Here is a 14,895-nt window from a genome sequence, read left to right on the forward strand (position 1 = left end):
CCACTTGAAAGCCAAAGTGAAAAAAACAGCCATCATTTGTTTTATTTTTTTTGTTTTGTTTTCTTTTGTGTTGTCTGAGTTTTCAACTCTTAGTGTTAGCCTGGTTTCTTTCAACACTTAACTTTTAGGTTCATATTGAGGACTTTAAAAAATGCTCAAAGAAATTTAGGCCTTTTATTTTAAAACAAGGAGGTCCAGAATTCTGAGAGAAAACCCCCACAAGTTCACTTAATACAATTCCAACAACTAATGAGACACAATGAGTCCCCAGCTGATGTCTAGCAAGGTGGTCCTGGGTGGATTTCTCTGGAATCCTGCCACAATGTGTGAAGTAATTGCTAATGTAAGAAATGTTTAAATATGTGGAAAAATTTTAGTAATTTACTCTAAAAAAAACAATATCTCAACAAATCAATAAAGTGCTCCAGAGAATGGCACTTTTGTACCTCATTTTATACATTTCAGTCAAAGGAAAAATCATAGGGGTTACATTAAAATTATTGGTGATGGATTAAGGAGTCTGGAGAAAGCAAAATAGATGAAACACCTGGGACTAAATAAAAATAAAAACAATAGACATAAGCTTTTTACATTGATGGATACAGTAGAGTTAGCAGTAAATCGATATGATAACAATAACATTGAAAATGTTTTCACCTGTAATGACAAAAATACAGTGGAAAGCAAAATGTTCCTCCACATTCGTTCACACTCCCTCCATGTTTCCTTGTGTTCATATCACCCTCTGGAGGTCACATTGCAAACTGCATTCACAGTTGGAATCCAACCGTCTTTTTTCACACCAGGGTAACTCCTTGAAGCAGAACCAGAAAAAAATAAGCACCAAATGAAAATTCAGGGCTCTTTGTTCAAAATCATGACAAATCGTATGATGGCAAAAGCAGAGATTAAACCTACTACAAGCTGTTCTAAGTGACTTCACTGACTATAAGTCTATGAAGCTGGACTTTTCCAGCACTAGAAATGGATGTGTTCAACCACTATCACAATTTGATCCCCAAAACTGCCACAAAAAACCTACACACCTACAATTGATGTCATCCTTAATGGTGCAAACTAGATGCCTTCCTACTAAAGATGTTGAAAAGTAGTTTCTTAAATTCCTTAGACATGTTCTCTCAAAGAAAAAAATGGATTCTTGCTAATGATGATGCTATAGAGAAAATGACATCAGTGATGATAGTGACACCAGTGACAACATCAGCTCTCATGATCAGAAGTTGAAGCAAAGTTTGAGCTGTATCAACAACCACATCCATGACCATTCAGGGATCTGCTACATCTATGAGACTTTTATGGCTCCAGTATTGTGGGACATGCTGCACATACCCTCCAGAGTAAACAATGAGTGGCTGTGCTTGACCACTCTAGCACTGTGACCTGTCCTGTAGCTCTTCTGTGTAGAATAACAGGCAGTCCACTCTGACTGGAAGAAAAAGGACCCACTCAAAGTGAATCCTTAAACTCACTTTAAGTTTGTCCTTACCCTCAATCTCACCCCTCACATGCACAATCCATCAACCCCCTCCTTGGTTGTCCCCAGGTTTCTAGTCAGACTTTGTCCTTGACACACAAACTTTCCAGGACATGGTTAGCTTTTTTCCTCAGCTTGGTGATGTCTTGAGGTAGAAGGCTGAAATCCAGGTATTCAAAGCTTCCCAGTCCATGGAACAACTGCAGTCCTCAGGGCTTCCTGTGATAGCCACATGCACACATCTCTACTGGGCCAGACATAGAAAATGAACACTTCTGCCTTCTAATTTGGTTTTCACCCCAAAGGTTGCCCTGTGGTCCCTACCTTATTTAGTCAACTTTTCAATGCCTTTTGTAGTCTGACTATCCTGCACTCTAACCACATTCCAGAACCAAATTCCCAGACATCCTTTGCAGGTGTTCAATTGTCCCCTTCCTACAACATTTTATTGCCCTCCACACTCCTAGCACTCCACCAAATGCTCATTTTCATCTCCCATTTGTCTCATGTCTCCTACCAACCTGTACATCTGATGATTCATTTTGTCCCAATTTCAGGGAATTTGTCTGACTTTCCAAGACATTACTCTTTCTCCCAACATTGTGTGGCAACCTGCATGCCCATCCAAACTTGGGGAAATAGCACCCCTATTTCAATGCACCATCTCCATACAGCAGACCCTTACTTTTTGGCCTCATCCTAAGGCTCCCTGAAGCCCTTCTTTGTGGCTCCCTGAAGTTGTCTTCAACTTATACTGTCTCACAACCTCAACATGCCAGAGTTTGCAATTCTCATCCTGACTATATGCAGAACCCATCCTCCAGGAGCCCCCCTCTATGAATACATCTGCTAACCAACTATCCACCTTTGGATGGATCTTCAATGATTTCAGCCAAGTAACAGATGCCACAAGAAGCAGGAAAAAAACAGAGCCACAGAAGAGATTCATTCCCTATTACCAGGTTCTCATTCTGACACTCTAAGGAAGAGGCATGAGGAGTATGTGAAAACAACAAAGAATCAAAACACTCACCTCTGGCCTGAGCTCCCCATGATAGAGGGTACAAAATAGGGTTTTTTTTAGTTGCAGGCCTACCCATGGCTACTGTGACAAGGATTGACTTATTTACTAGAAATATTTAGCTCTATGACAGAATATATCACATTGTATTTAAAAACTGTCTCACACCTCACACCATCCAAGTCTGCAAGATGGGCACCTCCACTTTCCTACACCAGCTCCAGCTGCAACTTGATCAACAGGTACTCAGTTAATAATTCATATTTTTCAAAAACAAATTGAACCCTCAAAGAGCTCTTTTTCATAGCATTCTTTCATCCTGTTAAACCTATATGGTGTCTAAAACTCCCAAACTCTTCAGACTTTACAATATCTAACCCTGTCTCTGAAGAGGCCATCCACATATGGCCCTTATTTTACCCACCTCTGCTTACCCTCAATCCACTTCTTGCTGCACCTCCAAGGATTTCAGTCAAACATGCCATAGGTGATGAGAAGCAGGAAAGAGACCAGAAAAAAAAAAAGCAAGAGATTTATTTCCCATTTCCCAAGTTCTGGTTTTGATCTATATAAGGACAGGCATGTGGTTTGTGAAACAAACAAGGAAAACAAAAAAGAATGAGGACACTGATGACTGGCCTAAACTCCTGGTGAGAGAGAGAGATCAAAATGGGGTCACCCACTTGGGGCATGAGGACAGCTGACAACACAAGGATGTGCATTTTCATTAGATTTGTGGAGTTTTGTGACAGAATAGTGTTTAAAATTCCTGTAATCTTGATTCTTGAAGGTGCAGTGAACGTTGATCTCAAATGAGAACACCGTTGATGGTTAGTCCCCATGGAGGTGCACCATGTACAGCTTCTGCCTCTTCTCAGATTCTGGCACCAAGTCTTCTTTGAGGAAACCTGAGGCAGCAGAAGAATGTGGGCTGATAGGATGTTTCCTGATATGGATGCCAAGTCAAAGATGAAGGAAGAAAATGGAAATAATTTATTTGAAAGATTGTAGGCTGATGAAAAAATTAAATGGAAGGTTGAAAAATACGGGAAGGATTGACGCAGTGAGCAAGATGACAGAGTTAGCTAATTGCACGTAGGTGTTGCCCAAGTTTAACAGGAGAAAAAACAATTTAAAAATTGAAGAAAAATATTATTCAAACCCACTCAATATGGCAGTGAGAATGAACTCAAAATTTCTGAAACAGAATCCTGGAAGGGATTTAAGAAGAGGAGGAAGCACAGGCATCTGTGTTTCTTAACTGTCTCTACACAAAAGAACATTAAAATTTCCTGTGAAACCCTGACATGAGGTCATTTAACATCTTGGTTGTAAAGTTTCCTACACAAGTTAGACTTCTATGTTTTTTCAGAGACTGGGACAGAGGGACACCAGCAAAATTCATTTCAGAAGAATGAACCTAAACCTTCGAAACTGATAGAATAACAAGAAGCTTTGAAGGATACCTCTGTGTATTTCAGAAGGGCAGAGCAAGGATCTGCAATTACTAATTGCATGTATGTTTCCAAAGAGAATGCTTTAAAATGAGAACTCAGAGGCTGATAGACAGAAAGAATGTGTCAATTAATTAGGAAATCTGAGAGAATACTCAACCATCTAGGTCCTAACACAACAGCTTTTCATACAATGTACATGAACACTAAATCTCTTTCAGCCAAGACCCAGTTTGCATTTCCATCAATTCTTGCAATGTATGAAGAGATGCAAACTCACAGCCATTAACAAACAGGTTCAAAACTATGTGAGAGGCAAGTTCTGATCTTTCAGAAAGCTGTGTTTCTTAAGATTTTCATAGAAACATCAAATTTTTTCTTTAGTGACTTTCCCTTTGATCAAATGCCCTCTGCAAGAAAGAAGAGCATTTTTTATCCTAGAACATGGCTGGTGACAATGGATTTTCCCTGATTTGTTATTTAACTACACAGGAACTGACATTCATCCTATAGTATACTCTGACAAAACTTATTCTTATGCAAACTTAGATGGAAGTTTAACAGCCTGTTGAGGGTGGGAAGAGGGACACTCACACTTCACCTGCAGTTTCTCTAGCTTTGGGGAATTCCTTCTTCTCCGAAGAGATACCAAAATACCAGTCAGGTAAATCTTACCTTTTTAGAGGGTGAGGTCATTTCTAATTGTGTGGTCATTGTTCTTAACTAGGACATTGGAGCCAAAGCCTTAGTTGTATTAAGAAAGTTTGCAATTACATCCTATTCACAAAGAGGACAGAGTCATGGTGTACTCATGCAAATAATTTTGTTGCTGTGAAAACAAATCTTCAAGCAGACTAGAAAATTTGGAGGGAAATCAAATATTGAAACAAAGACCAGTGTCTCTACCCACATGGGTGTCCTTTAGTCCATTTCCATTGTTTAAAATGGTGTCCAGGTGCCCTCCACACATCCACAAGTAGAAGGGTCTGAGGTCAAATTCCTGTCAGCTTATCACGTGCTCCTAACAGTCATCTCAAGACCACTGCTTGTCCTTGGAGGAACACTGTGTCACTTCCATGGTGAAGATCATCTTAAATGTAGAGTATGACTTTCAGTCAGTTATAATAATGATGTCAGCTCACATTTTTGAGTATTTATTGGTTCAGTGAAAGTCTCCTAAGGACTTTCCATCTCAACAAAAAATATATTAAAGTTGCCGAGAAAAGGATTCTGAGTTCAATAACATGGAGGAGGGAGGTGTGTCACTCATATATTACATCTAATTGGAAGAAACAGATGTGTGCAAATGTCACACTGGTAAATCTTAGCATTATTTATTGATAGCATCTATGATAAATTTTCTGAATTGCCAGGGTAACAGGGTAACTTGGCCAAGTTGAAATAACATTAAAACTATTGCCTTGGCAGAACCAGAGAGATGGGCATGATGCTAAGTCATTATTCCATGTAGCCAGAGGGACTTTCTGAGCCTGTGAGAGCAGCTAAGGGTCAGGTTCTGCATCATGAGGCCAGGCGTGTCAGGATTAACTACAACAGCTGAGGAAGGTAGAAAGTATGAGAGTGGTAGCAGGTGCAGGCAATCGTGGACCTACTTGGGAATCAGGTTATGGAGGACGATCCAGGCTGGGATTTAAATAAAAGAGGGTCTGCCATGTATGACACAGAAAAGGAGACCTGACAGGACCATGGGGTGGGGGGAACAGGTGAAAAAGATTCTCAACAGCCAGCCATGAGGAGATCCCACATGGTTTTAGATTAAGAACTGGAGATCTCGGGGACATAGCTGATGGTACTGGAAACTGAGGGAGACCTGCCCTGCCAAGCATGGTTAGGGGGAGGAACCAGGAGAAATGATCTTCTGACTTCAGTTTTGTTTTGTTCTTTTTGTTCTGAAAGCCAGTACTTCTGACTGGCATGCTCTGAGAATGGCCCCACTAGACAAAGGGAAGAGGGTACAAAGGTGTGTTTGTGATTCTCTCTTCACTTTCTGAAGGGAGTGATATTTAATAGCAGAATTCTGACATTATTCTGAACCTGTATGTCTTTTAATTAAGCAATTATTTCCCTTTTTACCATACTATGGCATTGAGAGCCACAGTCCTGAATATAGTAGTGAGAAGAACCTAGAGTAACAAAAGACCCTGTGGGGGTTGTGTCTGTAACACCAGGACAGATTAATTCTCTCCCAGAACTGCAGACTCATGCCACTGAATAATCACTGTGTGGAGATCACATTTACATCGCAGGTCAGGACCATGGCATCCTTGTAATCTGTGACTGTAGTGTTGCTGCCTAGGAAGATAGTCATTCCCATGGACTCTACAGAGATACATATGATGTAACTTTTTGAGAGTGGGCTTGGGACCTGGGGCCATGCAGTTTCCTCAGAGAAGTCACCCACTCATAGTATATTGTATGCTCTTTAAAGTTCACCAGGGCATGGTCCTGACCTGTGCAGAATGACCATTGTCATCATTGAGATGACAATGTATACAAAGTGGACAGCACCTTCTCTCTGATGCCAGATTACTCCAGGGTGACTTCTGACTTGTTCTGTGAACATCTCTGTAGTACCAGCACAGGAAAACACTTCCTGGCCCATGTGTCATCCACATTATCACACAAAATTTTCTTCTCATAAGCTTTTATTGATTCTTTCCTAGATATTTCTTAGACTTCAAAATTGTGCAAGCCACTCTCTTCATGTGAACTTCCATGAATGTCAAAGAGGGCAGGCTTACCTCCACTATGAGTCTCAGGGACCAATGAAACTTCACTGTAACTGAAAAGACATTTACCTCTCATTAAATAATTTATGAGGAAAGAAGGATGAACCAACCCAATATTCATAATCTTGGATTTTGAGAAGTTTCATCTAAATAATTTCTCAATCCTATGTGACTTTACTTTCTGCGCCTACAAACTGAATGTCACCATCAAGTAAAATCACTAGATAGAAGTGGTTATGGTTTTGATATGAGACAAACACTGTAAGCAGAGAAGGAATCTACTCCATATGTTAAATGCCATGCTTGGAAGACTACAGCTAGCACAATGTGGTAAGGAGAAACACCAAAAATGTTAGTAAGATCATGAACCATATGAAAATGCTTCTTTCCCCACTTATTCAACATTGTACTGGAAGTTTGGCTGAAACAATTAGCCAGAAAGGTAAAATAAAGGTATCAAAATTGGAAAGTGAAAAAAGAAAATGATCTATTTTAATAGACAACATAATGTTACATATAGAAAACATTAAAGATTTCATTCTCCACCACCAAAAAATGTTAAAACTAATAAATTCAGTGCAGTTGCAGGAGAAAAACAGCCTCATTTTTTTTCTATGTATCAACAATAAATATCTCAAAAATAAATTAAGAAAACAGTACCATTTACAATACTAATACAAAGACTAGAATATTTTGGAATAAGCTCAGTGAAGGAGGTGGAAGATGTATACACTGAAACTACCAAAGATTTCTAAAGATATGGAGTACTACACAGCAGAAAGAATTAGCCCCTACACTTCATGACATCATGGATGGAACTGGAGAGCATTTATGCTAAGTGAAATAGGCTAGTCCATGAATGACAAATACCATTTGATGTCACCTATAAGTGGAAGATAATCAATAAAACAAGCGAGCAATATGTAACCAGAGATTCTCAAATAAAGAGAAAACTGATAGTAACCAGAGGGCAGGGGAGAGGGGAGTAATGGGGGAAAAATAGGAAGGGTCATCAGGAAACACTTATGAAGGATACATCAGCAAAGACAAAGAGGTTTAGTTTTGAGGGTGAAAGAGAAGATATGTGTGGCCTGGGAGGAGTGGTGGCAGGAAAATGGAGACAACTGTATGTGAACAATAATTAACAAGATCAAAGAAAATGTTTAGAGATAAGATGTCAGTAATTAAAATAATTTTAAGCAAACTGAGCCACAGTTAAAAGAAAAAAATAAACATAAAACTCCTCATAAAATCTTCACAGGTCTTCTTACATCGTGGTTGTACACATCCTCACCCAAGTTACACTTGTATGACCCACAGAAATTGAGATGCAGGGACAGTGGGATGATTAAATTTTATGAGATGGATATAGGCCCTTTTGATAGATACTGTCTGAATCATAACACTAGCAAGATAATTTTAAGGGGACTCATGTATATTCCAAATGGCAAAACAATCAGTAATTACAAACTGCAATTCCATTTCTAAAGAGAATTCTCTAAAATTTGGAGGTCAAAGGCCTGCAATCAGGAAGAACTTGCCTGAAGGTTAAGGACTCTGAGGGAACATGAAGGTCTCTGGGTCATAACAAAACTGCTTTCTGCACAGTGGAGGGAAACACAACTAAATCTCTTGCAGCCAAGACGTAATTTGCATCTGCATTAGTTCCTGCAATTTATAAAGAGGTGCAAAATAACTGAGACTTCCTGAACACAGCCAGAACCTGATATCCTAGAAGACTACCTCTGGAGAATTCCATTCAGACATTATATTTATCTCTGCAGTTCCTATCCCATTCATCAAAATTAATCACTGAGGGAGAAATGGGTTCCTGACTCTACAACATGGCTGGTGTCACCTGATTTAGCCTGATTAGTTAGTTACCAAAGTGCAGAGGAACTGACATTCACCCCATAGTTTTCTCTGATGAGGTTTTTTCATGAAAAATATAATGGGAGTTTTAATAGCCTCTTGAAGTTAGGAAGCTTTACCCAAACACTTCACCTCCAGTTGGCTCACTTTGGGTGATATCTTTTCTGCAAGAGGTACCAAAAGTCTGAAGATGTCAAGCTTAGCTCTATAAAGTATGAGGTCATTTCCAATTCTATGGGCATCAGTCTGAACTACAACATTTGAACTAAAGCTTTGGTTTTACTACCAAATTTCCCAAATATACCTCATTAACAAATGGAACAGAAATGTACTGAACTCATGCAAATAATTTTATTGGCATAAAAGGAAGAATACTCAAGAGGCTTTAGAAATATTTTGAGATACCTCAAAGAAAAACACAAAAATCAGTGTTGTTACTCATATTGTTGTCCTCTTGTCCATTCCCATTGTCTACAGCAGGTGCCCTCCACATGTGTTCAGGGACAAGACACAGAGCTCATATTCTCTAAGCTCCTTACCTTCTCTCATTTGTTATCAAACAACTACTGCTCATCACCTGAGTGGCACAGTGTCACAATGACCCCTCCCTGTGGATATGGTACACATGAAACCAAACCAAGGTGGGGGGGTGGTCTGAAATGTTATCTTATGTCAACAATAATGACCACACCAGCTTACATTTTTCTACTGTTTATTGACTCAGTGCAAATCTTTAAGAACTATTCACCCTCATAATGAATCAATTATGATATTCCAAAATACTTTACTTAGAGTTTAACATCATAGAGGGGGAAAGAAGAGTCACTCAACTTCCACATTCAGCTTAAGTGGAGCACTTGTGTGAGAACTTCTGGGGTTAGAGGCTTTACAGTGATAAACACCAGCATCCCATCTCAGGACAGGGTTTATGGTGAGGTTTCTGTGGTCAGGTGACATCTTCCTTCTCTCCGTGAGCGGCAGACCTACACCATTGAAAAACCACTCGATGTTGTCACCGTTTGTGTTGCAGGTCAGGACCACAGACTCCACATTCTCTGTGACTGTGGTTTGGCTGGCTTGGAGGGTGGGCACACTCACAGGCGCTGTGGAGAAGCAGAGAAAATAATGGGCTTCAGACATGTAGCCACATAGCTTCCTCAGTGATCTCAGCCCCTCACAGACCACAGTGACTTAGGTAAAGCTCACCAGAGTGTGGTCCAGGCATTTGGAGGACAATTGTCTAAGTTCAAGTGACAATATTAAGGAAAGAGCTGCAACCCCTCTTAGTCCCCAGATTACCTCAGGAAAAATATAGCCAGAGACACTGAAATAGAGACAAACTGACAGTAACCAGAGGGGAAGGAAGAGGGGAACAACAGGGGAACAAGAGGGAAAGGGTCATCAAGGAACATGTATAAGAACCCATGGAGAAAGCCAAAGGGGGTAAGGATTGTGGGTTGGAGCTGGGGGTAGGTAGGGTGAGTGAAAGTGGTGGCAGGAAAATAGAGAGACATATTTGAACAACAATAAAAAATAATTAATTTTGAAAAGAGAAAAGGCCAGGATTTCAATTGGGAAAATGCCATCTTTACGATGAATGGTGTTGAACACCAATATCCACATGAAAATTAATGATGTGTATCCCTGTCTGATATTACACAGAATTAAGTCAAAATTGTATAAAATTTAATTTCATATTCAAGGCAAAACTAATAAAAATAAGTCAAATTGTATCAAATTCTAAAAGTTAGACCTGACCCTTTAAAATGCTTATAAAATGTATCAAGGGAAGCCTTATGACATTGAATTTGGCAATGATTTTGTAAGTGTGACACTAAGAAGACAGGCAAAAAAATAGACAATTTGGGTATTCTCAAAATGAAAAAGTGTCTTCATCAAAAAAAGACATAACACGTTAAAAGGTGACCCTTAAAATGTGAGCAGATATTTTGCAAATCATATGAAAAATAAAAAGTTAATATCTAAAATATACGAAAACATCTATATTCAACAACAACCCCAAAACCAAATGATCTGATTTAAAAATGGAACAAAACACTTTAATAGACATTTCTCCAAAGACTATATACAAATGGCACATAGTTACAGCAGAAAATACTCAACACCACTATTATGTATACAAATGAAAATCAAAACTCCCATGATTGAATTTGTTGCTTGTAAAGTTGGTTGTGGTTTACTCTGCTCTGCAGGAAAGAGAAAAAAATGTCCTCTGTGGTACTTTTGATATCTCCAAAAGCTTCTTTAAGCACAGTTGGTACCTCTCACCTCTTAGTCAACTTGAGTCTTAAATTAAACAAGGCAGGTCAGCATATCACAAGAACATGTTTGGGAATCAGAGCATTCAGAGAATGCATTTCCTCCAGCTATATGTCAGGGGGAACTACAGACTTTCTCAGGTGTCAGTTCAGTATCACTGTTGGTTAAGGAAAGACATAAGACAGAAATTCAAAGAGACCACTGCAATTCTGGTTCTTCCCTGACCACCTTCTGGTTGCCTGTGTCACCAGAAGCCATTCCTTCAAGCTGCACAGACATCTATTGCCCAAATGAGGTGTGTTTCTATGAAGCACTATTTTTCAGGACATCCTAGACACTAGGTGGGGTTTGAGCAGAAATAACACATAGAGACCAGAAGCAAGCCAGTGATAAGTTGACTACTCACGCCCTGGACGAAGAGATAGGTCAGGCCTTTCCAGGTGAATGAAACTAAAATTAGCCAGTGACGCAATGAATGATAGAGCAGGGTCCAAGAAATGATTTAGCAAAGAGGAAAAAGACAGGCAGAAGCTGATAATGGCAGCAGAATCATGTGCTCTGCCCTTGACCATAAAAGGGATTCTGTCTCTACTGAGGGCAGGTGAGGACTTGTGCAAATGCAAAATCAGTGTCTTAGCGCAAATGGGAAGCATGGACTTGCTGAAATTTTAGCACTTGAGGACAATTTGTATAAAGTGACTATGAGACAGAAATTGGAAAAAAACTTAAAATTTTTCTGTATGTAAAAATTATTAATACTCCAGGGCCTAAGACCAATAGCAAGTCCTATTTTATTAGAGGAAAGGAAGGATCTGAGATGATGGTCTTAGTTCCTGGGTCCAGGAAACCCCATTCCCAATGGTGAGGATTCCAAGGAATCTGAATCCAGGTTCCAGGCTCTGAAGAGATTTTGGATCATTCATTCATTTGTCCATTAAATCACTATTTATTTCTTCCCAACTTATCAAAAACAACTCAGTGCTTCATAAAAGTTCTTCCTGAGTTGGTTTCAGGTGTACAGTGGAGAATGAGACAGAGAAGTCCTTTCCTTTACATCTGCTGGGGGAGTCTGCACCAGAACAGGAAACAAATAAGTAATGTCAAGTCCAGTGCAGGGAGGTGTGGATGGACCACTTGAGGGGAATGCCTGGGTAATCTATGCAGTGACTCTGTTATTGAAGATAATGTTTTTCTAGAGTAAAAGTAGATTGACTACATTTTTTTTCCCATTCACAGATCAAAATGTATTCTTATGATGGAAGACACCTAAGAGAAAAGGGTCTGAACCACTTTGTTGGTTTAGGAATCTGAAGACTCCCTCATTAAGTCCCCAGAGGTAAACAAATTTAATCTGTGTCCACAACAGAACTCTAGTGGCCCTGATCACCTGCTCACAGTCTGTTTGACTCTCTTTTAGTGACCGTATCTCCCAGTTTTTCAGTTTCTTCTCAATGAATATTTGGCTGCCAGGGTGTCAGTGTAATGACTGTAAAATATTTAGAGGATGTGATCTAAATCTTGAAATAGAAGAACTGCTCAAAAGAGGAATCTGTTATTGATCAACTCCCAGAGAGATCCACTGGCAAATCCCGGGTGAATGAGAAGATTTCAGGAAAACCTTTTTTTCTCAGTTTCTTTTAGGGGATGCTGACCTTCTTCTGAACTTTCCTGAGACCCCCAAGATAGCCAGTTCTCTACAAGGACATTGTGTCCCTCTGCTTTTTACACAAAACTCAGTTGACGATAGACCAAACTCCATTTCTGGCGAGATGCAGGACTTAGTCAGGAGCCCTCACTGGTTACTTCCTTGGTAGCCTTGTGACTTGGGCACCCATTAAACTGTTACACACTCAGCCCTTCTGAGGAGGCCAAACCCAACCTAGCACAGGCTCACCAGGGTCCTGGGAGTAAAGATTAGTGGGATAAGATTCTTAGGAGGACTTTCTGAGCTGAGCTATCTCAGAATTTCAGGAGACTTCTCAGAGTGTGCTCTGATGAAGTACAAAATTCAATCTCAAGGTCAAGTGAATAGGCAGGTGCTCAGGAAGCTAAAATGAATCTGGTCTCCCTTTGCTAAGTTACTCCTATAAACCTGATTCTTCTGTCTTCATTGAAAGTCTGCAAGGCTGAAATACGAGAAGGGAAATGAGGTCTTAGAAAGTTTGTCTGCATTCTCTGTGTATGCTGCATGAAGCACTAAAATTCACCCCTGAAACAAAGTGTCAAAAGGAATAGAGGTAGTCTCCAGGGTACATCAGTCCTGTGTGTGAAGTTGAATTCACCCCACCTGACACCCAGAGGTCAGAGAGCAATCACTCACGGTATACAGTAAGCCGTCCACATGCTACCATTTTTTGGCAGCCTTGAAGGAGGACCATTATGGTGTAGGGTCCTGAATGGTTCATGGTGACATTCTTTAACAACAAGGACCCATCATCCTGTACTCTTACATCTCTATGTGCAGCACCTCTCACACGGCTTCCTGGTCTTATTACAAGATAGCCAATATTATTATAACTGTCCACGGTTGTTCCCCTGAACCACAGGAAGTATTGTGCATTGGGAGGGCTCGGGTGGATATACAGCATCACATCCATCCCCTCGAGAGCATCGATTGACTCAACTGCCACTTGGGCTGTGGTGGGGTGGCTCCAGAAGTTGAAGAGTGAGACTAGGAAATAAAAAAAGCATCATTATTAGTATCTACATTTTCAGATGGAAAGATGAGTCCCTGAATCCTGAGCAAGTCTGTTTATGTCTCAGCCTTGGTCTGCAGGTGAGTTTGTTTCTCTCAGGTCAAGGTCAGAGACACGGCCTCTTTTACTTCAGCACCACTGAAGCTTTTTTTATTTTAGTTTCAAATACTCTTTCTTAGATGTTGCTCTTGCTTACCCCTTCACTGTGCTCAGACACCACCTGGTACTCACAGGCATTTTTTAAAGGCATCTTTGATGACCATCTTATCTAAAGATTCTCTGACTTCACTTTCTTACCTGCCCCTACTCCCTTTTTTCCTGGCTATTGTGGGTCCCTGACATTACATCTAGATCCATCCTTGTCCTTCTCTCCTAGATACTACATGGGCTCCATGAGAACAGGGCTTGTTTCATCTTCTACCTCCAGTGACTGCAACAGCCTGGAAATACATTGGGTTGAGTCAATCTGTGATTCCAGTGTCCTGTGCATCCTGGGATTTATTGGCCCATTGCAAAGGTTGGTGATAAAGACAATGTCTAACACTCCTTGTTAAATTTTTCTGGTGCTTCTTGATACATCTGTATGTCAGCATGACATATAACCGGAAATGCACAGCAAATGAGGGTTTTCTACCTCTCACTGTTGGGAACCACTCTGCCTGATTTCAGAAGCTGTAACCTCTGCCAAGGCTAAGGCTGAGGGAGCGACCTTGGACCATAAGCCACCAAGGAGACAAAAGCTTATCTCCCTGGCAGGAGTGCCACTTCTGCTCCTTTTACTTCATCCTGCCAAGCCTCCAATGCTTGGTCAGTTAACTAATGATAGGTAAGATTCCCCAAGGGGGGGATGACTTAAGACAGGCACAATCACGTGGGAGGCCCCCAAGGAAGGTCTTAGGGGGCTACAGCAAAAGGGGATGATGGACCCTCACCCCTCAGCTTTGTCATAGTCTGAGTCCTCACTGTCTGTGAGAAAATCTCCTAATCTCTTACTTCCCTTGCTCCACCTAAGCCTGAAACAATGACAGAGGGTGGTGTAGCCCTGTTCTGGAAAGGGCAGGTTCCCCAGGTGGTCAAGCCTAAGAAAGAATAAGTAAAATCCTGTGAAACCTGCTTTGTTTAGAATGCTCTCAATTATCTGATAAGGGTCCAAAGAAGGAGTAAGTTTGTTCCTCAAAGTTTTATAGCTCTTTAGCTATCTGACCTGACTCAAAATAGGTCCTCAGAGTTCTTTGTTAATTATTTTTTGATCCTTACTTCTTGGCAATGATTAATGAGCTTCACTTGAATTCCTGTGTAAACAAACCCAATAAAAGACATTGAGGAA

The 14,895-nt window shown here is 40.4% G+C and overlaps 1 pseudogene; it reads right to left on the bottom strand.

Moving 5' to 3' along the window:
• The window catches only part of LOC114511412, a 32,768-nt pseudogene extending 19,491 nt beyond the window's left edge, over positions 1–13,277 (bottom strand).
• Positions 13,278–14,895: the final 1,618 nt, after the last annotated feature.

This window comes from Phyllostomus discolor, chromosome 12, assembly GCF_004126475.2.
Source record: "Phyllostomus discolor isolate MPI-MPIP mPhyDis1 chromosome 12, mPhyDis1.pri.v3, whole genome shotgun sequence".
In the NCBI taxonomy this organism is placed as follows: domain Eukaryota; kingdom Metazoa; phylum Chordata; class Mammalia; order Chiroptera; family Phyllostomidae; genus Phyllostomus; species Phyllostomus discolor.